Here is a 14,031-nt window from a genome sequence, read left to right as displayed (position 1 = left end):
GAGCCAATAAAATGGCATCCTTCATTCCTTATTGATAAAAGACTGCATGAAGTACTGGATGTGATGCTACATCACATACTTCATTCCCTTACAAAAGGGTAAGCTGAAAATATTTGATTAGAATCCAATATAAGGCATCATAATTATTTCAGGAAGAAGTGGGCCATGCTTGTTTGGTATCAAATGAGTGGGAAAAACATGAATAGTTCAGAAATCCAATGATCAAACTTGTGTGTATTAACATCTTCTGAATGAGTTGTCAAACACTGGACATTTTATCCTGTCTCTCCTGATAGAAGCAATAAAAATTCCTGAGGGTGAGATATGCAAATCTCAGATTTGAATGGGGGTAACCAGAAGCATGGCAGACAAGCCAAGAGCCACAATTTGGAAGTCAGGCCTGTGAAGATTTGGAAGAAGTTAGGCCCAAGAGGACTGGACCTCAAGTACCAAGGAGAAGTAGCGAAGAGCTCAACTGGATCAGGGAAGCAAAGTTTGATAGCCCTCACTCTCCATCCAGCAGCCCATCTATAGTTCTTGTGCTCCAGGGCAATGCTGGATCAGCTCCTGAGCAGGGTCACAGCACTCTCACCTTAACAAATCCACACGGATCAGGCGATAACCATTTTCCCCTGTTATCCAAGACATAAGCAATAGGAACACTTCCTAAAGAAACGGTCTGCATTTACTTTGTGCTTGGGTTCAATGCTAGATAGGGATAGAGTCAAATGTTTATCTTCATAAGGATTTAATGTAATGTGATGCCTTTAGAATTTGAGTTTATTAACACTATTTAACACTATAACTAAAAGTTCCTAATCTCTTTCCATAAGCCTTTTGTTTGTATTATTTTATTTCTAATAAACTCATCTAGTTTAATAAAACAAAGCAGCCCTGGTTTAAATTCATGCAGGTCAACCTCACCGCTATCTTGAATTCAGGTTGGTAAGCACTGTGTTAATTATCACATTAACCTGGCCATGTTTTCAGAGGACATAGCGACTTAAGTGTTGGTGTGGTGACAACCACTAGATGAGAAGACCTGACTTATACCTTCCTTTGGTGTTTCAGTAACCTAGGACATGTGACTTTGGTCTTACTGTCGAAAGTGTTTACAACAGGGTCTAAGGTTCAGTTACACGTGCTATTCTCCCAGAATATGTACATGGGGCGGTGCAGTGGCTCTGTGGCTAACGATCTGCGCCTGTGGCTGGAAGGTTGCTGTTTCGTACCCTGCGGCCGGCAGAGGAACCCTACTCCATTGGGCCCCTGAGCAAGGCCCTTAACCCCAACTGCTCATGGGGTGCCGTATAAATGGTTGACCCTGCGCTCTGATCCCAAAGCTCCAGTTTTGGAAAGCACTTGAAACTTCGTCCACGTGGGCTGAGATCTTAAAATAATTTGTTTCAGTCCCTTATTTTAAGTTTCAATGGTCTTCAGAAGAATATCTTATTAATGCAAACCTTTTAAGAGTGAAAGCCTAGGTGCACATCTTCCTTTTTTCTTACTCTTAATCATACTTAAAGCTTGTTAGTATTTCTTTCCAACCTGGATCACTCCAGGTTCAATAGGAATTGATTAGCTGCCACAGTGAGTGAGTAATAATACTCCTGGGTATTCACTGGAACCCATCTGCTGCACTCTTGGATGCACACACACTTGGATACCAGGATTACAAACTATCATTTGTGTCGGGAAGCATCCTGGGAGAATTTGTTGATCATCGAGTCTCTGTATAATAAAAAGGCTTCGTTCAGCTGCACATCATATAATGAGTTAGGATGAGTGAAGGTATGAACAGAGGCTCTTATTCTGATATAGGAAACTAATTGCAAAACAATGGACATCAAACTAATGTAGAGGAACAAGTAAAGCTATATTCCATGCGGAAGAGAAGAAAAGAAAAGTTTTGACTGTAAAGCCTTGAAGAAGAATGGAATGGCATAGAATAAACCTCTACTTGTTCCTTAGCAGCCTTTGCATGCTGACACGGGTACCTACTTGAATTTTATCAAACTAATGTATCACTCATTTACACATGTATGCATTTAGAGAACTAGATTCCACAAGCTTTGCTTAATGATTATGATTTTGGGGTCATTTTGATTAACTGATCATCAATTACTTACCATGAGACACCTCATTAATGAGAGACGATTTACCCAGGTGAATATCAAGTACGGTAAAAACGAAATCAAGAAAAATACTCAAAGGGAACAACATGCCTTGCTTAGCAAGAGAAGAAAACCCACATCGTCGTGTTGGAGGTTGGAGTAAGACAATGCACTGTCACTCTGCCTAGAATGCTAACAGCCTGCAATTTCAAACCTGGAAAGAGGTTACACCCAAATCCACTCTCTCAATGATGGGCATTGATCTGGGAGACCCTGAGTCATAGCATCTTACTAAGATCAAAGTGTATTTGCTACCTAACTCCATTTGTAGCGATTGATAGCAACCTGACATCTGGATGCTCCACTGATTGAGTCATTTGACCCCACAGCCCTTCTTGAAGGTTCATGCTGATGTGGCAGCATTGCGGCAGGACAACAAATGCCCTAATGCTGCTCCCGAAACAAAGGTTTTGATGAGCATGTGACCATTATGCTGACCAGCACTGAACATTTGTGGAATGCGTTGAGATGACATGTGACATCTAAAGCTCACAGACCAATGAATAGGGAATTGCTTGTCTAGGCGCAGTGCTTGTGTCACAGTTGTACATTGTGACCCACAGCTGAACCCCTGCTGAAGGCAAATAATAAATCACACTTTACTTTTCAGATAGGTTGTCGCAAAGATGATGAAGCTTTATTTTAATACCTAATTTTCACCATTTCAAGTGATAGTACAATGTTTTCCTTGTAATTCATTTTTTTTATCATTCTTGTTTATTCAGTTTGGGACTTTTAGATCTACAAACTCAGCTTTGCCCAGCCAAGGGAAATTATTACATTAAACTTCACTTTAAAAATTGTCAGGATTAGTTATTGCACATCTGTTCTGCCTCACTGTGACTTTGGACAATGCTCAGACAGAGAATGGAAAAAGGGAATAATATTTGTTGCCACTATTTTCACTTTACAAATGTCACTTTCAAGCCTTAAGCATCTTTGACTTTATATTGGCTGTAAGTTTTTTAACCACAACAAAAAAGAAAAATCATCACTAATTGAACAGTCCAAGATACGGCAGTCTCATCCTTATTTCTTGCCGACGGGAGAGAAAAAGTTCACAGCTGCTGTGTCAGTGTGAATTTAGCACATTCCTCTCCCTGTTTGGTCCCAGGTACATTACCTACTGCTTAGTATGCAGTGGAAGACATACTCTGTAAGCAAGTGTAGAGGGAAAAGGGTCTTCATTCATTATTGGAAAGTTTAAAAAATCATTAAAAGCTGAAATCATTGATAAGGGAGATCTTAAACTTAATACAGAGTTTTTAAGTTAAAAAAAACAGCCTCCAATTGTAAGGAACATAGCAGAAAAGAATAAAGAAGAAATACAGTATATTACTTAATACTGAAGTCAGACTTCACAAGATTTCATCAAGATTTGATGTAAAATACTGAAAGAGAAGGTTGGATACACTGTCTCCTTCTAGGGTAAGCAGAAACTTAATTCAGTACTGAAACTGCTGCAGAAGACCAAAATTGTGGTCTTTTCACAAGACCTCAAAGCAGGTATGAGCAAGGAACATTCCTGTCTCCTATTCTAGGCATAAACAAAGAGAGTCTCCAAAACTCAGCCACACCTGGACACACCCAACCCATGTCACATGGTTCACGCAATAGCCCGTGCACAGCGTACACAAGGAACGGTACTACGGACAAGTTTCACATGCTAGCATCTACAGTACAAAGTATCAAGAGGAACAAGTAAAAGGTTTATTCCATGCTGAAAAGAGAAGAAAAGAAGCACAACGTTTCGGCTGTGGAGCCTTCTTCGGGTGTGGTTGACACCGAAGAAGGCTTCGGGAAGATGAATAAACCTTTACTTGTTCCTTTGCATCCTGCGCATGCTGACACAGCCACCTCCTTGAACTACAAAGGATCATGTATACAGAGCAGACAGACACAAACACACCCAGGGCCAGTTTTCCCAGAAGTCAATTAACCTGCCAGCATGTTTTTTGACTTCAGGAGGAAACTGAAGCAAACCCATACAAACACGGGGAGAACACAAACTCGACACAGCACACCAGGTAGGGAACTGAACCCAGGGCCCCAGAGCTGTGAGCAGCAATACCAACCACTGCGCCATCGTGCCTACCCGTTCCACTGACCCAGGAAATTTGAATTCCGACAATGAATAGTACTAGCTATTAAAGGTATGTACAAAGCTTTACAAATCCAATCCTTTTGTTTTGCCCTTAAATTCTAAGATATATAGTGCCTAAAGAAAGTCTACGCCCCCCTTGGACTTTTTCATATTTTATTGTGCTACAGCATGGAACCATAAAGTATTTAACTGACAATGTTTGCCACTCATTAACACAAAGTAGTCCATAACGTCAAAGTAAAAAAATCCAGACATTTTACTAAATTAATTAAAATTCCTTGGAAATGCGCTAAGTGGGGAAGCTCCCTGACACAGGTGTATTTATTCTGAAATCGTGTGAAACACCTCAACTGCACACAGGTGGACTCCTGTCAAGTGACTTGGTTACTTCAGAGGCAATTTAGGTGTGTCAAAGCAAGGGGGTGAATACTTATGCATTCAATTATTTTCTTTTTATTTTTAATTATTATTTTTTAAAATCCAGACATGTTACTACTTTGACATTATAGAGTACTTTGTGTTGATGAGTGGCGAAAAGTCTCAGTTAACTACATCATGGTTCCATGCTGTAACACAATAAAATGTGAAAAAGTCCAAGGAGGGTATAGACTTTCTAAAGGCAATGGACATTAACTGCATTGACACCCATGGAATGGCTGAGTATCGTAAAGCAGAATGGAATTATAAATCAAAAGAGAGTCTAGCTCACATTGAAATCGCAAGTATTGGGGAAAAAAAACAAACAAGGACCATTCTCTCAGATTAAACAAAAATGATTGTAAAATAAAGAAAAGGAAGACAAATACGAAATCTGGCAGAGCTAAACCCTCACACAGAACTTTCATTTGTAGAATGAAGAAAAATACCAGTCCCTTCCTTTCTTCCATATATTTAAAGATTTCAGTATGCAGTCCGATTCAGTATCCTACCGGAGAAACTTCTGGTCCTGGAGGGCTCCTGATCTTCAGATTTCCATCCCAGGACTCCTAAAGACTTCATTTGACTCAACTGTTCACTTTGATGGTCTATATTACCACTGGTTGTAGGTCTTGACTCATTGAGGATTACAAGTATCCTATAAAACCATGTGGACTGCAGCCCTTGGGGATCAGAAGTGAACAGCACTGGATATAACAAAGCATTCAAGCAAAGAAGTGTGCTCATTTCTTAATAAACAAGCTTAAAGATACAGTAAGTGGGAAAAGTGTGATCAATGCTGAAGTTGGTGCACTGCATCCAGCTGTTTAAAGTTCACTGCAATAGCCTTTAAAAAAAATCTTCACAGCATGGTTATTGCAACATTTAAGCTGTTGCCACATTTTAACCGTAGTCTTTACATTTTCGACAGCAACAAACAGGAAGTAAGCATGGAGGAGTTCTCCATTGCGTAAACCTCAGGGTTGAGGCGAAACAGAAAAAACAAAGTCAAAACACCCCAGTTAATCATGCCAGTGATGCTAATGCTAAGGCACTTGATATATCCATTTGAAATGGGTGCTGACTTCAGCAGGATACTGTAAAGATCCTGCAGGATCTTACAGGGGCTTGTGTGATCCTGTACAAGATTTCTACCAGAGTAAAGATCTCATCAGCCTCTTTCATTTATACTGGATGAGAACAATGCACCAGAAGAAATGTTCATCTTACACCCAATTCAATGTTATGATCGCAAAAGGAAGAACATTAAGCTAGTAATTCAAATAGGTTTTAACGGGACAGATGTGGATCCAAATCCTGAGTGGGCCACTGACTACAGTACAGCATAGAAGGGTTTGAGCAGCATTCAGATCACACTAACAAAACACCCAGCTTCTTAACAGTGGAAATCCAACATCTACACACCCTCACTGAAATTTCAGCTTTGGTTGATTTAAGGGCTGAAATCAAGACAAACCATGTCAGACCTTTTTTCACCTTTACCAATTGATCTGAGGATCTCATCCAGCCACTTGTTGAAGATGATACCCTGGCCTTGTTTCCCATAACATGGCTGGGTAGCTTGTTCCAGATTCCCGCAAATATAAGCCATTTCTGGTGCGTTTTGGGCAGATGCCGTGATCTTTCTGTAAGCTTAAACAGCATGAATTAACAGCAGCAGCTCTGACTCTAACAGGCAAATAACACTTGATGGCAGAGAGCTGCTCTGCACTTCAAGGGATTGAATCAGAATACAAAAAAAATGAGTAAAACACAGACAGGCCAGGCGAAGACGGAGTAAATGCTTAGCGGCCATACATCCCTTCTTCCACAACGAGAAGCTACGTGCTTGTAGATCCAAATCAGCCACCACTAGTGAAATTATCAGTGATATTTCAAAGTGAGAGAGCAGATGTAATGGGATAAAGCTTCAAACCCATGCATTTACATCATCGAAAAAGAAAACCTAAACTCAAATCCTAAATACATCTAACCAAGATTTTGAGATGATCAATCGCCTTTTTGGATTTTTTTTATCCCTGTCTTTGCGTGCCCGTTAGTGATAGCACAGCTACAGAATGAAGCTCTTCTGTGGAGCGAATAGTTGGCACAGTAATTAATTAGGCAGAAGCAACAAACAGGATCAAACAGAAACACACAGGAAATGAACCAGAAAATGCAAATAATAAGACTAACACATTTAAATCGCAGGATTTATGCATTACTTCATTGTAAAAAGGCTGACATTCCCAAAATTATTTTACAACTTGAACAAGAAGTGTAACTGCAGGATGTAAATTTTAAATAAACTAATTTCCCACATAATGAAACAAAAATATGGAATGGTTAATACAGTAAGGGTCTGCCTAATACCTGATCTTATCTGATGAATGATATGCTCCTCAGTGTGAAGCAATGGTTAGGATTCCATTCCACTGTGTATTCAAATCTTACGCAGGAACTGAGAGAAAAGAAGTTCATTGTAAAAGTTATAACACGTCTGACTAGACAGGATCACACTGGGAGCCTGGTAAGATATAAAGTGCCACATCAAAAGACATTCACAATTAACCACACTACAATTAATAATCACAGCCAGGCAAAAGAGAGGCTGTTAATTTGCCATTAGTCCCCTGAAAACTGGAGAAAAGTCGAAAGTGACAAGAAAAGTACAGCAAAGTCCCACTGCTGTAGATTTATAGCTCCTTCTGTGTGACAACACTACAAACATGGCAGTGCCTCTTCTTAAAAGGCAACAAACTGAGCATAAAACAAACCTATATGCTATATACAGAGAGGGCACCACTCAAGCTTGTGCAAGCCTTTTAAACAAGATGGAACACAGTCTGTTACATGTCTGACCACCCCCTTAAAATAAGACAGCTGACGTTGTGATGTTTCACCCAGGCATAACAAAGAAGTCGTCTGATGCAGTATATCTGATCTCAGTAGTGGTTAGATTGGAAATGGCCGACGCGCTTCAGCTACTGCAGCTGTTTGAACGAGCTACTGAACACAGAGGGAAACGAGTGTAAGAGCACTGGTATGTAGTTGCAGAGGCGATAACACACTGAGAAACAGCTGATGAGAGGGGCGCACAATCTTCAAATCTTTGTTCCCCCACATTCCACGGTGCAAGCTTAATGACAAAAACTGTTGCCTGTAACAAATCGAGTGAATGACCATCAGGTTTGGTCAAAGTTCACTCTTTCCTATCTTGAGCCCTTATTTCAGAAAGTAGACTCTGTCAGAACTGACCAAAGCCTGTGTCCATGAAGGAGGCAGTGTTTTCAGCTCTCAGCAAAGGGGGTGGACAAAGAAGCAAGTGCACACAGAGGTACCACAACCAAAGAAAGCACAGAGGCAAGAAGAAAACAAAAACAAGTAGGTCTTGAGATGGTTATTCTCAGAGGTCAGTGCACACAGACACCCAGGGAAGACCTAATTAGAGAAGAGTATACTCCTCAGAAATCAGGCAGCAGAAATATTAACTACAAAACGAAATGGGAAACGCCAAGCTAGATGAGACTTGAGAAAAAGACTTAGGTGTTCATGTTAACACTTCACTTACGTCATCAATGTGGGGAAGCAACTACAAAGGCAAACAAAATTCTAGAACATACAGTTAAAAGCACAGAATTTCAATCAAGGAATGTTACATTAAAAAATCCCTGCATAGGCCTTATCTTGAATGCTGTCTATAAGTCTGGTCACCACGTGATGGAAAAGATATTGCAGCACTGGAAACATGTCAAAGAAGAGAAACAAGATACATTCACGGGCGTAAGCAATGTCTGACATTGACATGGACAGGCTACAAAAAGGAAACCGTTTTAATCTTGACCTGAGAAGACTATGGGAGAACCGATACATGTACAAGTCCTCAAAACCATTGACAAAGTCAACGTAGTTAATTTCTTCAGGATAAACAGTGCAACCTGAAAGAGAGCAAACACATGGAACATACATGGAAGTGCATTCAAAAACAGAAGGCACTTCCATAGCCTGAGGAAGCTCCCACACATACACATATGCAGGTTTTCAATCTTGTCCATCTGAAGCATCTAATCAAAGCCCTAACTGAACTAATGAGTGGCCTGGTTGGAATATTGGCATTTCGTAAGTAAAATGAAATCACAATTGTAATCATTAAAAAGTAATGTCAAACCAATTTAACAAACAGTTCCCATTAATTCTATTATTATGTCAATTAATACTTCGGTTGTGTAACCGAGAGCTTGTCTGGTACCAAAAGCAACAGATGTCTGAGGCTCCAGGACCAGATTGCGAGCCCCTGCCCTAAGGGTTGTGGGAGTGTGGAACAAGCTGCCCAGCCGTGTTGCTGAATCCGATACCCTGGCGTCTTACAGGAAACAACCGGATGAAATGCTTGGATTAATTAACTACTACCTTCCAAACAGGCTAGATGGCCTCCTCTCATTTGTAATCTCTCATGTTCTTAGCAAACGGGAAATATCATTAGCTCCCAAATGCCACCTGCTGGAAAAATAAGCATTTTTCAAAGAACCGGCAAGCACCCAGGGAGGAATCACTGCTGTCAGCATTCAGAGATGGTATTCAGAAATGGGTATTTGTATAAGAATGCAGCATAAAGTTCAGAGAGCTAAATAATTACAGCTTTAGACAATGCCTCAGTTAAGCCCGAACTGGCCACTCTCTCACAAAAAGATGCAGATTTGAATAAGATCATGGAAATGAAACTACACTTCTGGGAGGTATTTTAGGACTGTAAAGGGAAGGTGACAAACTGAAAGAAACACCTGCTTTCCTTCAGCAGACAACACGGTATGAAATTAACATGAGAATGGCTCTAAATATTACCTCACTGTTAGATTAGTCAGAAGAGTGCAGTTACACATCTAAAATTTAAGCACATGCAAACGAACACATGAAAATATAAGATATTGAAATAATGAGCTAATTGGATCAATTTAGCAAATTATGATTTATTTGGTAATCCTTGATAGCAAGATTTCCAAAGACAGCAATTACAAAAATGTAGGGAAACTTGCACTTCTGCAGCAGCGTGGAATGTCCCTACACTAATACAGGAGGGATATCATTTCATTATCACACGTTTACACCAAATCATCAAACAATCACAGCAAAAATCAACACAATCCCTCAAAAATCAACCCGATACAGTGTTACTGCAGAACAGAGACAGCAATAATTGGTTAGAGGAAGGTATGAATTTACAGTTAAATCCCCTGCAGGATCTGCGCCTGTGGCTGGAAGGTTGCTGGTTCCTATCCCACGGCCGACAGAGGAATCCTACAGCGTTGGGCCCCTGAGCAAGGCCCTTAACCCCAACTGCTCCAGGAGTGCTGTATAAATGGCTGACCCTGCGCTCTGACCCCAAGCTTCTCTCCCTGTCTGTGTGTCTCATGGAGAGCAAGTTGGGGTATGTGGAAAAGAAATTCCTAATACAAGAAATTGTATATGGTCAATAAAGTGATCTTATCTTAACTAGACTTTAAGTTGCATTTTAATATCCATCAGCTACTTTTATCTTATTTTAAATGTTGAGACCTTGACCTTAATAATCGCCCAATTTACTTAAGGGGAGATTTTTAGATTGGCTGCCTCAGGGTAAAAAGCACAAAAACAGTCTCTTAAGTTTTGCAATAACTTCAAACTTTTATTCTTAACAACAGTCAATACCCTAGCCTGCCTGTTAACGTTAACTCGAGACCAAACTTTACTCTTAACCTACTCCTAACTCTTAACTAAACCAACATAATTCTGACTGTAACACCACCTAAACCTAAATTTAACCCCAATACTACCCCAAATCTTAACCTAACCCTTAATCTAACCTCCATACCCCAACCTTAATTTATCAAAATAGAAATGGGACGTAAATATGCTCTTGATGTGAAAGACTGGCTGGTTTTATCATATTTATAAAAAGAGATGTTGATCGGGAGGAAGGGATTCAATTAACTCTTCACTGTAACAGTTCCATGGATATACAATCTACCATGTTTATTGAACAAAAAAAATGCATAAAAAAATCTGTGTTTTACAGAAAAAAGGAGAGCTGTTCTAGACTATTGGGAATAGTATTTTCTCAAATGACATAACTAGCTCTACCCCTCACCCTCTGATTTTACACTCGGAAATCAAGTCATGCAAAACAGCTTGTCTTGTCTTTAGACTGAATATCTACAGGAATACAGAAAAAAAGATGATCAGCTGGATTTCCTTTAGCAAGAGATTACAACATACTTTGTTATGCCCACCAGGCACAAGTATCTTCCAGTATGAAAATGGAAAAGATCAATGTCACTCAATCCTAATGGCTTGGCAGGGAAAACAGTGGAATTGCGGAGTTTTTCCACCTTGCAACCACAGCGATTTTCAATCAATTACAGCCTTGCAACATTTTAAAAACACACCGAATCAAGCTTGTCCTTAACGCCAAGGAAAATAAAAAGATATCGATACCATTCAGCAGCCTAAAGCTATTGTTCGGAGTAAATTAAAACAGAATTCATTGATGTAATACTGACATGGTGACGCATAGAATAAAAAGTTTAACAAAGAAAAGAAACAACAAAGGAATGAGTGATTAAACCAATACAGATTAACTAGGGGCTTCTCCAGCACTGTCCTGTTTCTTAAAAGCACCTTCTCTTTTAAAGGGGAACTGCAATGCTATTATCATGATTTATTTCAGGAGTAGGAAGAATCGGCACTGATGAGTGCATTTCAAGCCACACTGAAAGTAAAATGTACACAGTAACGTTTAAAACCTCCAATTTACATCACAAAATAGACTAAATTCTCAGGTATGTGCAGCACTATATTCTGCAATTCAGCATGAGGCAACAGAACACCCAGTGACGTGATGTGGCCCCATCACATTGTGAACAAGTCTCTTTTAATCAAACAGAAATATTGCTTTCGACCTTGAGAGGGGTTTGCCGACAGATACAACTTACTTGTTAACTCGGCATGCAGATCACTTTGGAACGAACATTTCAGCAGTGAAATGTCTGCTGCACAACCTGTACTAAACTCGTTCGTACATCGTATTACATTCATGTAATGTCATTAGAGTGACTAGTGAGCCGCATCACGTCACAATTCACCCAAACTCTCGCTGTAGCCTGTAGTGAGGCCAGCAGTTTGTGACAACATAACTGGTCCCAGAAATTGGAACTGCAGTTCCACTTTAAGACCAGTATGTATCCAATGTTTCCAAAGAGGGTCTGCAATACCTCTAAACAAAATCTAACCAGTACTCTTCACCAATTCAAATCCAAAAATAAACCACCATATATATTAATATTTATTTTTACGATTTCTTACTTTTCTAACGGGCATTAAAAACACAGAAGATATTGTATCCCATGTTAACTCATTGCATTTTTGCTGCCTCTCTGCATATAAAGCACATCATTCGATTTCATACAATATAATGTAAAACTTAATACAGATTCAACCACTTGCTTTTTGTAACAGAATAATTTTAACTGATTTATGAAAAACAAAATACTATATCCACGTAAACAGGCAGGTTCACAAAATATACCCGTTAACTCTGGAAAAAACACATATAGTATTAGCAGAACAGACAGCTTTTAGATTTTGTGGGGTATATTATCCCTTCTGAAAGGTTGCAAGGAAAAGGAAAATGACAGCTCATTCATAATACACCTTTTCCTCTTTGGATAAACAGGATTAAACAGAAAAATGCAGTCTGAGAAACTGTCACAGGGATTGCACCACTGTAGTCCAGATAAGCAGCTGGGAATGAACCAGTGCTCATCTTGCCCTGCACAGTGTGAGATAGGGCACCACCTTCAGAATCGACACTGTCCTCTTGAAACAAATGATCACTTTGCTTTGATAATGATTTAATAGGGAAACTCAGGATTGATATTTCAGTGGTTCAAAAGACTGTGACTGGGTGGATCTGAATCCTGTTTCTGGTAGACTGCTGGGTCTTCAAGTTTGTGTTCCAGCTGAGCTCTGAATCATCCATGCCAAAGGGTGTCTTTCATCTGCTTGCTTGGTTTAGACTCTTGGTTAGTGCATTCAGTTTCAGAAATATCAAAAGTCAAACTTCTGTTTTCCCACCAACTTCAGCACAGACAATACCCCTCCCTCAACTTATTTCTGACTCGATACTCTAAAAATGTGATGAATTTATCCGGAACAGACCGGTGGAAATGACATACAATGATATGTATCAAATACTCCCGCAATAAAAAGTGTATTTTTTCCACAGGTTCAATTGGTTACAATGCAGGCAGCATAACCCAATGTGGGTACTTCTTGAAATCGGAATTTGGTACAGGGATGATAGGAATTACAAATTCCATTCGTAAAAAAACTTGTAAAAACTTCAAATGGTTAAGACGGTAATGAGACTCATTTTGGGGAAAACATTTGAAAACAATTAGATTAATCAAAGAGATCTGAGGATTCATAACTACTCAAAGCCGCGAAGCCACCAAAAAGTAAACAGGCACAGCGCTCCAGTAAACCCAAATACTGTACTGACAAGATGCACACTGACTGCATACACAAGTACACGACTGGTGCATTCACACGTAGCGTGCCAACGTGTTTTTTTTATCAAACAAGGCAAAACAACTCCACCTTTCCGCTAACTACAGCTAAATGTACCGCAGGAGGGAAAAAACAACTTGTGCCTGTTCGCATGTTTATATCGAACAAACGTGTTCAATGTTCTAAACTTTACTAAATCAAACTACCAGGATATAATCTCGTGAAGCCACGCTATTTTAGCATACAAATAGCGCTACCGACCTCAGTGCCAGAAAACAATATGCACATGGGGGGAAAAAAGCACTCTCTCCGAGACAAATACTGAGTATATACCATCTGTTAGAATTAGCCCGAAGTCAACACCTGTTTAATGCATTAAAGGCGAATTCATTTTACAAAGAGTAATCCCAAAGCGAATTGAATTTGTTATATCGTTGTTTTCCTGATTTGTGAACTGCATAAGCATCATTTACTGAACAAGTATTAGGGCATCGCTGTGGACCAACGATTTTAAGGAGAAATCTCAAGACCCTTATTTCCCTCGCCTCTAAACTAAAAAAAAAGAATTGCTTTCACCAGAATTGTTGTTGCATTTCCTAGGTAAAAGCCTCGAACTCAGAGAAATCACAGCGTTTAAACCACTTTATCAATAATGTTTTGCCACAGTGAAGAGGGCTCGCCTACCTTTATTTCTATACCACTGGGATCTTCTGCGTGGTTCTTTCTATAGAAAAACTACTGACCCAAGAGCTCCACTTCCACGAACAGAGAGCACGAGTGTTGACATCGTCT

General features: G+C 39.7%; 1 protein-coding gene across 5 annotated transcripts in view; it reads right to left on the bottom strand.

The window, feature by feature from the left end:
- Positions 1-14,031, bottom strand: part of prom1a (prominin 1a) — a 102,178-nt gene extending 88,147 nt beyond the window's left edge. For all 5 annotated transcript variants that reach the window (XM_088917979.1, XM_088917981.1, XM_088917982.1 and 2 more), the window contains exon 1: positions 13,924-14,031. The gene's annotated coding sequence lies outside the window, so the exon portion shown is untranslated. The remainder of the gene's footprint in view (positions 1-13,923) is intronic.

This window comes from Atractosteus spatula, chromosome 1, assembly GCF_055471065.1.
Source record: "Atractosteus spatula isolate fAtrSpa1 chromosome 1, fAtrSpa1.hap1, whole genome shotgun sequence".
Taxonomy (NCBI): Eukaryota; Metazoa; Chordata; class Actinopteri; order Semionotiformes; family Lepisosteidae; genus Atractosteus; species Atractosteus spatula.
This window is presented reverse-complemented; position numbering and strand designations above follow the sequence as displayed.